This window comes from Vicugna pacos, chromosome 10 (assembly GCF_048564905.1).
Source record: "Vicugna pacos chromosome 10, VicPac4, whole genome shotgun sequence".
Classification (NCBI taxonomy): domain Eukaryota; kingdom Metazoa; phylum Chordata; class Mammalia; order Artiodactyla; family Camelidae; genus Vicugna; species Vicugna pacos.
Window position 1 is genome coordinate 57352810 of NC_132996.1, and position 14541 is coordinate 57367350.

The window sequence follows — 14541 nt, forward strand, 5'->3', positions numbered from 1 at the left end:
TGTATCACAGAATGCGGCAAACAGTAAGTGTTAAGGAGAGAGCAAAATGAACTAAAGGGAACTGATCATTAAAAAATTCACTTTTTTCTTTTGCAAATAGCCATCTGTTAATCTTACGGGTAGCCATTGATCCATTACTTATACTTGCACTGGATCATATACCAATAATCAATTGTTACTACCTAAAGGGAAGAGAAGATCTTGCTTAAAAGTCAAAAGAAAAAGCATCTGATTATTCACAATAAATGAACTGCATCTAAACACTTAAAAGTGACCTTGACATCATCAAAGCAAAATGTCACTCATTGTTTCTATGTATTATTCTTCCCTCCAAGCCTGTTTTGTTCTGTTTTTCTTTTTCTTTTTTGAGTTTTCTTAAGCCATGAGGCTTTTGTCTAAAAAAAGTTTAGTTCAGAACAGACCCATGAATCAAGAAGGTTCAAACCCGTAAGACCCACCTTTTCCTGCTTAAGGCAAGTTACACAGGCTTCCAGGGCTCCTATCTCTTTAATTGTGAAATAGCCACGGCAGCAATGACAGACAGCTGAGGACTTCATGCAAACGTAGTCTGACTGAAAAGGATTTACCCTGAGGCTCAATCTGGACTGAGACCCAGCATAACTTTGCTAGTCCCAACTCTGCCATTAACTGCCAAGGTATTCTCCTGTTTAAACCTCAAAATCCTCATTTTAAAAATAGGTAATATTACTTTAGTTGATCTCCAAGCTGTATGTCAAAGGTCCATGGAACTTCCAAAGTAACATTATTGTTATCGAGCAAAGGCTTGTGTGCCCACGGCACTGAAAGCCAAACTCTGACAGCAGGTGTTTGCAGCAAAGTAAGAGTTTATTAGCAAGGCGCCAAGCAAAGGAGTGGGAGAAAAGTCTCAGATCCACTCCAACTTGGTCTTTCAGTTAGGGTTTTTTTAAGGGGAAAAACAAAGAGTCTGGGATTAATCATCATCCAGTGACATTTCTGTGACATTTCTTAGTCATAGTTTTGGGATTCAGGATGTCTTTGGTTTACAATTCTTAAGCCAGATGGTCCATGGCTTGGGGATCTGTTAGCTCATCTTGCCCTGGAGAAACAACCTGAATTTGTACGTTAATGATGATATCCACAACAGTAATTTTAGCGCATTAACAATGTCATTGACAACGGCAATCTTAATCATCTGACTCCGGTCAGTGTTCAGTTAGCTCTGGTTAGTGTTCAGTTAGCACAGGGATTGAGGTCAGAGGGAACAAAGAAAGGGAATATAGTTTTGGATAGAAAGATAAATCATAAACTCAGTAAGGGAACTCAGTTATAGGGGGATTCAGATTTACCAAATTGATAATTTCAACCAAAATAATTTGTTGATAATTTCAACCAAATCATTAGATATTAATTTTAAAAAAACACCCTAAAATTCTGAGAAGACAAAGGGTAATGCTAAATTGACATAAACTCTTTCTATTCCAAAAGCCCTCCTGCACAAGTAATTCGAAATAATTGTCCTCATGCAAGAATACTTCTGCCTTTACATTGTGTCAAATTTAAAAGGTTTTAATGTGATTGTATTGGATACTCTACTTCTGTGCGCCTTGGTGCAGTTACAAGTGGGGTATTGATTGAGGCTTTTCTGAAAACAAAAAGAGGAAAAAAGACTTTTGTTCTCCCAACTGCCAACAGTCATGCTTTCATATCCAACCTTGCTGGCATTCCTCTGTCTGTGGTCCAAGTACAGACAAGGCATTTGTATCTGAGCAGGCAACTCTCTGTTTCCTAGCCCTAGATTTCAGAAAAATAAAATGTTATTTGCAAAAAATGGGGGCGGGGGGTTCCTACCATGATAGACTTGTTCTGATTCCAAACTGAAAGCATGCCTAACAAATGAAGGAACTAGGTGTGATTTAGAGTAATGCCAACAGCAAAAACACAACTGTAAATTATTTTTTTCCAACCTGCTCTCTGAGGCTCAAACTGCTATTTTGCTGTCTGCATCTTTAATGATGGTTGATACATCTCCTGGGAGGGAAAGTACTAATCTCTTCTATCTTGATTTAGTAGCTAAGTTGATTTTATATAAAAATATATATGTATATATTTAGCAATCACCAAAGAGAATGAAGGCAAGATGAAAAGATACTGGAAAGAATAATTGGGGTTCATTGGCAAATAGTTTCCATATTTAAACAATTCCCTCATCTCAGTTATTATTTAATCTGCTTTGGACTTAAACAATAAAGAATCCTAGTACTTATGCAGAATTTGTTCTGTTTTGATTTATCTTTTAACACCAGATCAAATCTATGCCTTTTGCAGTAATTTAAAAGTAAAAGTTTTTGACAAGCCAAAGTGACACTTTAAACAGAGAGGGCAATAATGCAGCCAAGATGTTTGCCAATTAACCCAGGGCAGCATCCTGAAACTTTAAGTAGAAGCTAATGTTTAATCCTTCAATTCACATATGAGACACCTGACCAATGAAGGTCACAAGTCTAGAAAAACTAACAGAGTTGGGAGTTAAGAAGTCTTCCCAGGGAAAAGAGAGCAGCTGAAAACTGAAGAAGTTAATCAGAGAAGGAGGGCCTACCATACTTTCCTCATGCACAGAGATGCAGAGACACTAAATATGGCAGATTTTACATAAATGAAGATAGAGGACATTACTCATCAAACCCATGGGCGAGAAAAGCTTTGAGGAAGAGAAAGCCCATCGGGGAGGGAGGGGCCAGGCAGGAGTGATGGTACTTATCCCAGGTGTTGGCCATTCCTATCTGATCAGCAGCATCCCTTGACTAGCAGAAGTTCAGTTCTGGGCCTGGGGCTCACCTTCACCTCAGCCCCACAGTGGCCTCTCCATAAGAACTCTGGTAAATCCTCTGGAAAGCAGCCAGGCCAAAATGAGACCGTAAAGCCACCTGAACGAGCACCAGGGCGGCTGCAGGTGATTATTAAACTCCACTGCTCTCCTTCAGTGCCCTTCAAATGAATTAGAAGAGGCATGTCTGAGCTGCTGCCACATGTAAATTGCCTTTTTGCAGACAGTAGGTACTGAATTCTAGTAAGTCTTTCTGGTCCCTGTGAATGTACCCAGATAAATACAGCTTTAAAAGATACAGAATATAACCCCTTGAACAAGACAGGGAAGAGAATGTCAGTCCTTTGATAGTCCCTACAGTGCATGATCCCCCTTCTTCGAGGCCCTTTCTCCCCAGTCTTTGATGTGTAGATATCCACAAGTCCATATGGACTCATCCTGATGAGGCACTGGAGGAAAAAAATCATATAATGGTGCCATGATTAATGGGCTCTCTAGGGGGAGTGGACATTAAGGAGACTTAAGCCTTTGCTCCCCTTATCACAATGAGGCCTGTATGGCATGGAAGAATGAGTCAGAATACCAGATCTGAATACCAGTTTTGTCAGATAAGATCTTAAAACAAATTATTTAATCCTATCAGAAATTCAGAGAGATTAATATCATTCATATTATACAGTTGTTTTAGGGATTAAATGATGAATGTCTTTCAATTATTTTTGCTTGGTTTTAAAGTAATAGATGACCATTGCCAAAAAAGTCATCAGAAAACAGAAAGATATGAAATAGAGAGAGGAAATCATTTATAATCCTCAACCTAGAAATAACTACAATGATCATTTCACTGTGCAACATTACTGAAAAGGAACAGCAGTAATTAGTGTATACACACACACACACACACACACACACGCAAGGGTACAATAAACAGTAAGCTTTTCTTTTGCCCCCAGAGCCCAGGGGTAGCCAGAATTCAAAGTTACTGAATGGCAGCAAATGTCAACAGTTTCTTGTTTAGCCTTCCAAAATTTTACTATGCAAGTGTAAGAATTATACATAAATTTGTATATTTTATACATCATTTAAATGTATTTTAAAGCACATTTTAATGTTGGCAGATGCACTATGTAACAGTGAGGTAATATTTTTATTGATGAGCCCTACTTCTGAAAGGCAGAGGGACTGGAGGACATTATCAACCTCCAGAATCCCTATTATGCTACCAGCAACTACAGAAGCTTCTCAAGTGTTATGTGCCCAATGGATGCTCATCATTAATAGATGAGCCCTGGCCCCAAATCACCAGCTGGTATTCTACTTAGCTTATCACATGTTGTGTCACATGTAATATATTCTAGGGAAGTCAAACAGCCTTCTCCTTGCTCTCTGCCCTCCAGAGTCACACACTGGTTTGGCCTTCCTGGATTTCAGCACTTGGATATTAAAAGGAGCACACAAAACAAATCTAAGTAAGAAAGTCAAGATCTGAAATAGATGGGCCTAAGAGAACCATTCTCTATCCTGTTCTACTACCCAACTATAGGAAACTTACAAAAGAGCAAAAAGAGCCACATTCATGTTTTAGATAAAACCCTTTTGTTGCTCCACTTAAACATTTTCTTTTGAACTTCATGTTCAACCATGTGTCTCTGAGAATGTCTTTTTTATTCCTTTACTTACAACTTGCTCATCTCTGAATGCAGAGGGGTTAAGGAGTAAGTGACGTCTTGAGCTCCCTCTAGAGGTCAGCCAGGGTGACAATTTACTTTTGTTAGCTTTTCCAACCCTGATGCGGAGACTACTGCAATAACCTATTCGCCCACAGATGAATGAGAGTAGAGTCATGTTGTCTGGCTGTCAAATAGAATCAATTAACCAATGAAGTCATCCACAACGGGCTACCTAATTGGAATAAATAATTAAATTCAATGTCATTCCTTTACACGGACCTTGACATGATTGTAGGAATAATGAAGTCTTAGAAATCAGACAGGACTAACCATTTAAGTCACATGATCATTTACCCAATCCAGAAAGTTATCTACACAGATCAGCCACCAATTCATGAAAACCAGTTTTAAACAGCAATCTATGGAGTCAGTGAAGTTGGACAGAGTTGACTCTTACGGGGACATCAGGTACTGAAGTTAGCATGTTAGACAACAAATCTATGTAGGCAGAGTGCCCTTGAAAATTCCATAAATTGTCAATAAATTATAGAAAACACTTTGTGTATAATCCTATAAATAATTTTCATCAAAAATTCTCTCAGTCAATATTTTGGTTTTTGTTTCTTCTCTTTTACTTTTGTAGCCCTCAAAAAATATCAACAATCAGTCAACCAATGGTTTTCATATCATTGAATGATCAAACAACACTTTTCCAAAGTACTAACTCTTTCACACTTGTTTGCCTACAACATGTGCACATTGAACTGAATGAAGTATAGAACCACTAATCCTATTCAACTTGACATTAAATCAAAGAAGATTTTCAGATAGAATCTTATGAATATTAGTTGCAATGATAGCCTGATGGGAAAAGGTATTTAGACATTTAGTTTAGAGACATTTATGGGCTATTTCTCTGATTCAGTACTCTAAAGTCAAATGACAGGAAAACTACCACTTTTTTGAATAATAACATAAATATCTACTTTGTATTCAATTCCTAGTGTCAGCCAAGCACTATGTTAAACCCTCACAACAGCCTTTCAAGATTAGGTTTTAATATCTCCATTTGATAGTTGAGCTTAGAGAAATTAACTAACTTTCTACAAGGTTTTGAAGCAAATAAATTGTAGATCACAATTTGAGCCCAGAAGTTCATGTTCTTCCCATCTGTCTAAAGAAAATATATCTTTGGAAATGGGATCTGAATCTCCTACATCTGATAAATAACTCTTCTATTTTCAATGAAGGTGTCACTAGTCCCAGAGAGTAAATCATCATATGATTTATCCTAGTACATGAACCCATCTATAAGGAAGTATTTCTCCTCTCTGCTGGCATTTTCTGGACAGTTGAACTCATTCTGAAAAAATTAAATTTCTGCTGGGCTCTCCTTTCCCAGGGTCAACACTCTTCAGGCTGGGAAGTCCTCTTTGGTAAAGATCTAAGCAATGGTTCTAAAAGTGTGGTCACCAGCCAAGCAGCATCAGCATCACCTGGAAACTTACTAGAAATGCAAATCCTAGGGCTCTGCTGTAGACCTGCCAAATCAAAAACTTCGGGGTAGGGCCCAGTGATCTATGATTTTAAAAGCCCTTTGTGTGATTCTATGCCATAGACAAGTTTGGGAATCACTGATCTACAGGATTCCTGTAAGTCTCTCAGATCCTAAGACATCCTTCTGAGAGATCCATGCAGAAACTGTTAATCAAGCCTCTGAATTCAAATGATTAAGAAAGTGCCAAGTCTAAATTTGTTTGACTGTTGTTTTCCTTAAACTGAAGGACTTTAATTCTGTCAAAAAAGTCCATGCAGAACAAAAGGCCCCTGCCCTCCCTGAGAAGGGATTGAGGGGTTGGAACAAGAATCATGGGCATCAGTGAACACAGACACAGCACTGATACATACACATAAACATCCAAATACACAAGCACAAAGGAAACTCTGTATAGATTCAGGGCAGGCTCAAAAGTTCCAGGGATCTTTGTGAGGCTTAAGAGCCAAAGGACAGTACTTGATTTAAGAAATACAGTGAAACTGTCTCTGTATGCATCAGTATAGAATAGAAGGACTTTGGACCTCATGCCACTGGCTTGTTGTGTGATCACAGACAGGTAAAGTAACCTCTCTCATTCTCAGTATCCTCATCTATAAAATGGGAGAGTAAACGTTTATTGGGTACTTTCCACATGCTAAGCATTGTACTAAATGTTTTACAAGCATTTCACACTTAATACTTATGACAATCCTTCGAGTTAGGTATTACAGCCCCTGTTTAACAAGTTCTAAGTTCAAAGGGGTCAAGACAATTGTTGGAGATCACATAAGGATTTGGTGATGGAGTGGAATATAATCCTTGCCTGTGACGCCAAAGCTTGAGCTCTTAACCACAGTCTTCCTTGAAAATTTCTTCTATTGGGACAGGAGGAAGGTGGGCTGGAGGACAAGACAAGACAGGGTCTAACTCAACTTCAGGCTTGGCACCCAATCCGAGCAATGAAGAGGTTGACCCCACAAGCAGGCATGTAACCAAAAAGGGGTCTAAAGCCATTTAATAAATAAAGCAGGCTTTAAATTCCCTGAGGGTAGAGAAGATGTCCACTCATATATTCCCAGGAACTAACTAGCCCTAGACACAAAACTGGCACTGAGTAAATGCTCATGCTTAATAATTATCATCATATCTAGTAGATACTGAGCATCCCATTCTGTGCTGGATGATTTCAACACATTGTCTCAAATTTTCAACCTATGCTATTTATCCACATGATTGATTACAAAGGGTTTTCTTGAAGGCAGAAAACAATAGAATGTGACCGTTCAGTTTTATTAAAATAAGGTATATTCTGTAGTGTATCGAGAGTTTGAAAAATAACATCCAGCATCAGTCTGGTAACATAAATATACATATATATTCATAATTACATACTGTAAGCTCTGGAAACTCCAGCTGTACCCCAGTGAAATATAAATATTTGGTGTTAGTAGCAGCATCAGCAGTCTCCATTCTGCCAGTTATTGACAGGTTGAACAAGTTGGTACAAATGATAATAAAACCCCAATGAGGTTGAGATCCTTTTTCCTTTCACAAAATATTAAATTTTTTAACATAAAAGCTCTGCATTTGTGTGGAAGAATATGAAGTATGAGACCACAGCAAGCATTCTGATCTACATTAAAATGATTCTAAGAATGAAAAGCTTCATGGAAGAATTTGACACCATGCACTTCAGTGCAGTCTACAACCAGGATATCACTCAGACCAAGAAAATGAGGCTTTGCTTCAATGGCAAAGGTGAAGACAAAGTTCCAAGGTCACAAAAACAGAAAGCCATTATTATCATCTCAACTAGATAACTGAGATTTACAGGTGGGAAATGATTTACCCAAAGGCACACAGCTACTATGTAAGGCAGACAAGACTGGACCTGAAATCAAGCAACAACACTTTGACCACAGTTCCTAGAAAAGCAAACCCAGGCTTCAGGGTCTAGGAGAAAGACTGTTAAAAAAAAGTGCTAACAAATGAACCCTGTATCCCCAAGATGCAGAGTTCAAGGGAATGAGGGGTGGCTGGAATTAAAATATGTGGACAAGAGGGAAAAAGCTCATCATCAGATGATAACCATTTGTCTGCTGTCGTTCCCGCCACTCTTTGCTGCTCAGCATCCCCTCCACCTCATCCCACCGGCACTTCCCCCACACATACTTGTATATTGACTCTAGAAGTTAGAAACAGGACATACTAAAGATGCAAAGGCTCAGTGTGCAGAGCAGTCCAGCCAATCCAGCATCATTTTCTGCCTACTCAAAGATGAACAATAGACTTCTTGATGTTCAGTGATATAGTTCTTGACCCTTTCACTAGAAATACAGTCAGCAGATAAAATAATCCCTAATGGTAATGGTTGTTATGATTACCTTTATTAATTATCCACTGCTGGACAGGACGCTGGGGTAGAATACACTGGTGCATCTGCTAGGGTCGATATAGACAAACAGCAGCCTCCTTCCTTGAGGCCTCCAGGGTAACAATCACTGTAAGTTTGCAGCTTGATTACTCCCTCATCCAATGTTTTGATTCATTATGCAGAAACATTGATCATAGTCTGCCTTTGGTTTCCTCATGTACTGAGGGAACAAATAGTTGAAAATCAACTACCCAGAAGTTCCTCTACCAAATGGGACCCAATATTGCTAGTGGCTTCAATTGGATTATTTGCTGGCTATCTTGTCCTTGGTTTATCTAAAAAGCTGATGGAGGAGGCTTTAGGTTGCATGTCAGTCTCAGGAGCACAGAGGGGAAAGAGCTGACCTAGGCAGTGTGGTGTACCTCCTGGATGCACAGGAGAGAGAGAAATAGGGAGAGAGGCATTGAGCATTGAAGAAGAGACAGAGGAAAGAAGGAAGGAACAGAGGAAACGATAGAGAGAAGGAAGGGAGAATTAATTTCCTGGGATACTGACTTACTTGACTCCAGAATGGACCAGAACATTTGGTATTTTTTAAAAGAATCTAGAGTGGTTCTAATATACACCAAGATTGAGAACCACTGAAAGGAAACAACAAAAATAGAGTATTAGAAACCAAGAAAACTTGAAGATGTGAATTGGTGTTCACTATTTATCAATAGCCTAACCTGTCAGAATAAGTATCCTATCATATAATATATAAATAATGTATTTACAGTATATATAAATAACCATATTAAAAAATGAGAAGTGATAATACCTTAAAAAGAATAAATTGAATCCTGATGGACCTCTGTAGGAAAAAGAACTTACACTGCCACCTTGGGGCAGAAACCAGAGGAAAGCTCTCAGAGGGATGTGGACATTTCAGCTACTTGAATAAGGCTAAAATTTTCCATGGGAAAAACATAGTCTAGATATAAATCCAGTGAAAATGATTATGAATTTCAAAAGCCACAGATACGAATACAAAAAATTCAATTTCCATATATTTTTTTCTTACCACTGAACTTAGTTTCTGTTTCAAATACCTATTTTTCTACCAAGTAACAGGCATGGTAGGACTGTGGACATCACCACCAGATGCAGTGGGAACTGCAGATTATGGGAAACAGTTACATGCTAGTGGGAGGCCACAGAGGTCCAAGGGTGGCTGTGGACCTGCTGTCTTACCCTATTACTGCCTGATGCTAATAAACTTCTCCCCTTGCTCAGCCCTTACAGGGCTGAAAATCTTGAACTGTCCCATCTTAAACCTATGTTGATTGAATTTACCCAAAATTGACTGAGTACACCTGGAAATACTAGATAAAATTTCTATTACTTGTTGTTTGTTTTATTTTGTTTGGGTTTTTTGTTTGTTTGTTTTGAGCACCAAAAGCTTCTGCCCTAAATAATAGATTTAGGAAATAAGAAGACAAACAACAAAAACAAAAAGTAGGTTCTGGCAACATATACACACACACACACACTCTCACACTCACACTTCACTCTTGAATATATTATCTCTGTCCTGGGCTCCAAAGGTCAGTTTCTGAATTCAAAGACAAGCATTAATTCATTTCTTTCTCTCTACATTAAGCATTAACTCTACCCAAAGGGTAAGAAGAAAGACAAAAAGTGTTACAAGGTTTTAAAAAAGGTGGTGCAGGGGTTCATATTATATAAAAGTATTATAAATGATGCAGTGAAAATCAACCAGGAAAAAAGAGGAGGAAAACGGTCTGATACTTGGGCATTTCCTCTGGTTCATACACCTGGTTCAACTTGCATAGTATCAACTAACTGAACAAAATGTGATGCTGAGAAGTGAAGGCAGCTCTCCTGTGTGGTATCTCCACCAAGCTGCATTTATCTGTGCCTCCTTCCATTCCCAGGATTCAAGAATCAATGATGTCTCTGAACATGAAAGGATAACTTGAGAGTTTGAGATTTGCAGATGCTAACTGCTGTATATAAAATAAACAAGTTTCTTCTGTATAGCACAAGGAACTACATTCAAAATCTCATAGTAATCTATAATGAAAGAGAATATGAAAACGAATATACGTATGTACCTGTAGGACTGAAACATTATGCTGTACACCAGAAATTGACACAACATTGTAAACTGATTATACTTCAATAAAAAAAAGAATCAATAACGTTCAGAATAGTGAGTGGGGATGAATTATGTGTAGAACTCTCTAAGTCCTGTGTCCCCAGTGATTCTTCTGAAGATGTTTTTATCTCTCTTATTTAAACTCTTGTCTTTTATGATTAAATAATCAGCACATTGGTTGCATGGGGTGCCTTTCCCCTGGGGTGTCGTAAAAGAGCTACATTCATTGGCTAGGAGGCCAGGATAATTTTGTTTAGAGAGAGAAAAGAACACCACATGCTCGAGCTGCGACAGAACAAATGTTTGCTAATTTTCTGTTTGGGGATTTTCAGTTTTCCACTTGAGTTGATACTGCTGAAATATGAATTTTCACATGTTGAATATAGCATAATATATGCAGGAGACATTCAGTAATGACTCCAACTAAAGCCAACTATAAAATTAGCCAAACATCCTTGAGTCCAAATATGTATGCTTAAAACAATTGCTAATTGAGCTGTCTGGATCTTCACTTCCCTTTTTCAGGGACAGAAGCCCTCAGTAAAAAGATCCAACAGGAAATTGTAGGCATTTGCCACCCATACAATATAACATAAGAACTCCCATACTGTCTGGCTTCAGAACTATTATTAAATGTCAAGGATGAAACCTGGGGAGTGTGATGTACCAAAGGGAGAACCAAAACCTACCAGGATAGTAAATAGACCCACATCCACCTATGCCAGCTCAATTCAAACCATCTCCAACCAGGAGACATCGATGCATTTCTTCAATATGGGGAAAACAGGAGGTGAAACCCACAAGGAGAATCCCAAATCACCTACCAAAAAGTCAGGACTCTTCAGTTCTATCAAATCACTTCTCTACTGGTTACTTATAAACACTGGTTTAATACAGGGTTTGGCGAGTAAACCATGGCCATGATACTCCCCTCCCATACCCATGGCAGCCATCAAAACCTAAGTGCAGCACACTTTTCCACTGAGCCCAGACTCACCCCACAAGCCTAAAAGGTATTTATAATTAAACAGAATTATTACCATTGGATATAACAACCTGACATCTTGGTTGTGTTGGATAAAACAATGGATTATAATTAGATCTAAATTCAAGACCTGACTGGCATGAACTGTTTCAGTCTAGTCACCTGTGTCTCTGTATTAACTCAATTTAAAACAGAAGAGAGAGGGGCTTCCAGTCCCAGTGATGACGGAGTAACTAGAAAGGAACTCGCCTTTCTGCCATATCAATTACAAAACTGGGAAAACAGTATGAGGCAACTGTTTTCAAGAACTGAACAATAGTCAGGACAATATTGTAACCACTGAGAAAAAGGAAATACAGGAGGCAAGCCCATATTCCTGCAGCTTCCTGTTTAGGGGCACTTTTAGAACCAGGGTACAGGGAGTAGAAGCAAAGTAGAACACGAGCTTCTCACTGACCTGAGGAAGCAGGAATCAGAGTTTGGAGCAGATTAAACAACTGTAATTTGTGAGGAAATAGTTCCAGAGAGCAGGGAGCTGAATAAAATGGGGCTACAGGTCTGCATTGGGTTTCCCATCAAATTCTTATCCCTGATTGTGGCTGTAATGTAGATACCATCTATTTTCAGCATGTACACAAATACTGAAGCATCCCATCCATATAGCAAACTTAGGGTACTTCATCCTCCGTGAACTGATCTTTTGAGATCTCTCAGGTGGTCATAAGCATGAGTGAAGAATAGGGCACTGGTAGGAATTATTTATGCCTTCTGGTTCTGTTTGGGCTCAATACTGTATTTACCATTTCCATCTAAGGACTTACTGCTGCTAGCCCATCTAAACTATAACCTGGCATGTCCAACAGAACTAAACTTAGTTCCAGACATTTGGTCACTTGATGCCCCATGGCCAAGTGTTACTGAGCCCTCTATCAGGAAACTTCCTAAAAAGGTATTTATTTCTGTGCTGAGAATGCCATCGCCTTGCTCCAGTCTTCTGGGGGCCTGTGTTGTGAGCCTTCATGAGGGCTTTGCCAAAAAACTCCACACTGCAACTTTTTTTTTAACCACAAAAATACTTTCAATATCATGGGTTGTGCTGGATCGTATGGTCCAACCAGGATGGCTGCTCACAACGCAGCCTGGCTCTGGCGCAGAGCCCCTTCCTGCTCCAGGCACCACTCAAAGCCTGAAGTCCTCCGTGTCACCAGCTAAAAGGACAGGAGCAGAATTCTTAGGTGTGAAATGCACTGCCTTCAGAACCCAACAAGGTTTAACAGGTACCTCTTTGTGGTAGGAAATATGAGGCATAGTAATTTTTCTTTTACATTGAAGCAGATGTCCCAGTATGCTCCTCACCCCTGAAACCCTAAAACTGTACTGAAATGATAGGTCCCTAAATCTTCAGTGTTTATCACCCACACTCTGGAGTACATGAGTCTTCCCAAAGCATCCAGCATCCTAGCCATCTCTTGCTCATCCTCTTTGATTATCATGATGTCATCAATGCAATGGACCAGGTGTAATGTTCTGTGGGATATCCAGATCTCTTCAGACTATTTTAAGGCAGAGGGCAGGAAATTTAATACAGTCCTGAGACAAAACCATAAATTAATATTTTTGTCTGTCTTACATAAGTGTGTACTATTTCTAGTCCTTATAATGCACATGGAAAAGAACACACTCACCAAATCAATATCCGTAGATCATGTACCTGAGGTCTTTTTAGTCTGCTCTAAAATAATACTATGTCCAGCACAGCAGGTGCAATCAGGCCTGCAGCTTGATTAGGACTGTGGGGGTCAACACTACAGTCACCCTCTAGGATTCCCATTATGTTCCTACAGGAGTTAGACTAGTGAATCAAATAGAGACGTGACAGGGACCACCATCCTAAATACTTTAGGTCTTTAAAGGTGGCACTAATCTCTGCCTAAAGATGCAATACTGTTTCACTTTGTTTGTTATGAACTACCTCAGCCAGGGGGAAACGTTTCAGAGGTTTCCACTTGGCCTTCCTCGTTATGACGACTTGTCTCCTAGACCAACATATGAGGGTTATTCCAACTGCCAAGTACATCAATTCCAATATACACTTGGTTACAGGGGAAATGACCATGGGGTTTGTCCACTGTGGGCCAGACTTTAGATAGGATTCCATTTATTATCTGGTCCCTGTAAGATCCTACTCTGACTAGACAGGGGCAATGATGATACTTTCAGTCTTCAGGTATTAATGTCAACACAGACCTGTGTCCAGTCCCTTGAAATATACAGATATCCCCCTTTCCTCAGTTCACAATCACCTGGGTAACAGCCATATGTCCCTTTTGGGAAGGAATATAGGAACCACAATAGTACATTTTTGCCACAGTGCTTCAGGGCCTTCCTCAGAATGACCTGGCCACTTCATGGGCCAGTGGTTCCAGACATAAAGATTGACTTGAGTCTCAGACTGAGCAAGGGATTGTTGACTTTTTATGGGGGTGAACACCCCCTCAGCTTTCTGCTTCCTCAGTCTTATTGTTTGGGGTTGTATATATTAAGAAGTACTGTGGTTGGCTACTGGTCTCTTTTGCATCTAGGGAACCATGTTCTATTAACTTTATCTGTAATTCTCTGTGGGTCAAGCCGTCCTTGCTGCCCTTCTGACTTTCCAGCAGTCATTATAATGTGATCTCCTGACTTCAGTTAAATACCACCCTACCTCCATTACTTGGGCCCCAGTGTCCCATTGATAATAATGAGCCCAGCTTTGTGACCTCTGCCAGCATATCAGCACTGACCTACAGAGGAGAGCCACCACTGAACTTCTTAGTGAGTTTGGTGCACTTTACACCAGCATCTTCCTAATGTCTTGATGAATGGTGGGTCCTCAGGCCCTTTCACAGATCATAATCCTCTGCTGGGTCTCCTAGCCCGACATTATGGATCAATTTTGGTATGACAATGTCTCTCAGTCTCTTTTCCTACCCTTTTTTCCAACCAGTCTCTTCCTCAACCCTTTTACA

General features: G+C 39.5%; 1 long non-coding RNA gene across 17 annotated transcripts in view; it reads right to left on the reverse strand.

Moving 5' to 3' along the window:
* LOC140698773 (uncharacterized) overlaps positions 1-14541 on the reverse strand; it is a 548636-nt gene that overhangs the window by 327865 nt on the left and 206230 nt on the right. Inside the window, exon 8 of one of the 17 annotated variants that reach the window (XR_012076710.1) lies at positions 2895-2967. The exons of the other annotated variants lie outside the window; for them this stretch is intronic. This is a non-coding gene — a long non-coding RNA (uncharacterized lncRNA). Of the gene's footprint in view, positions 1-2894; positions 2968-14541 lie in introns of those variants that run through there. 17 annotated transcript variants of the gene reach the window in all.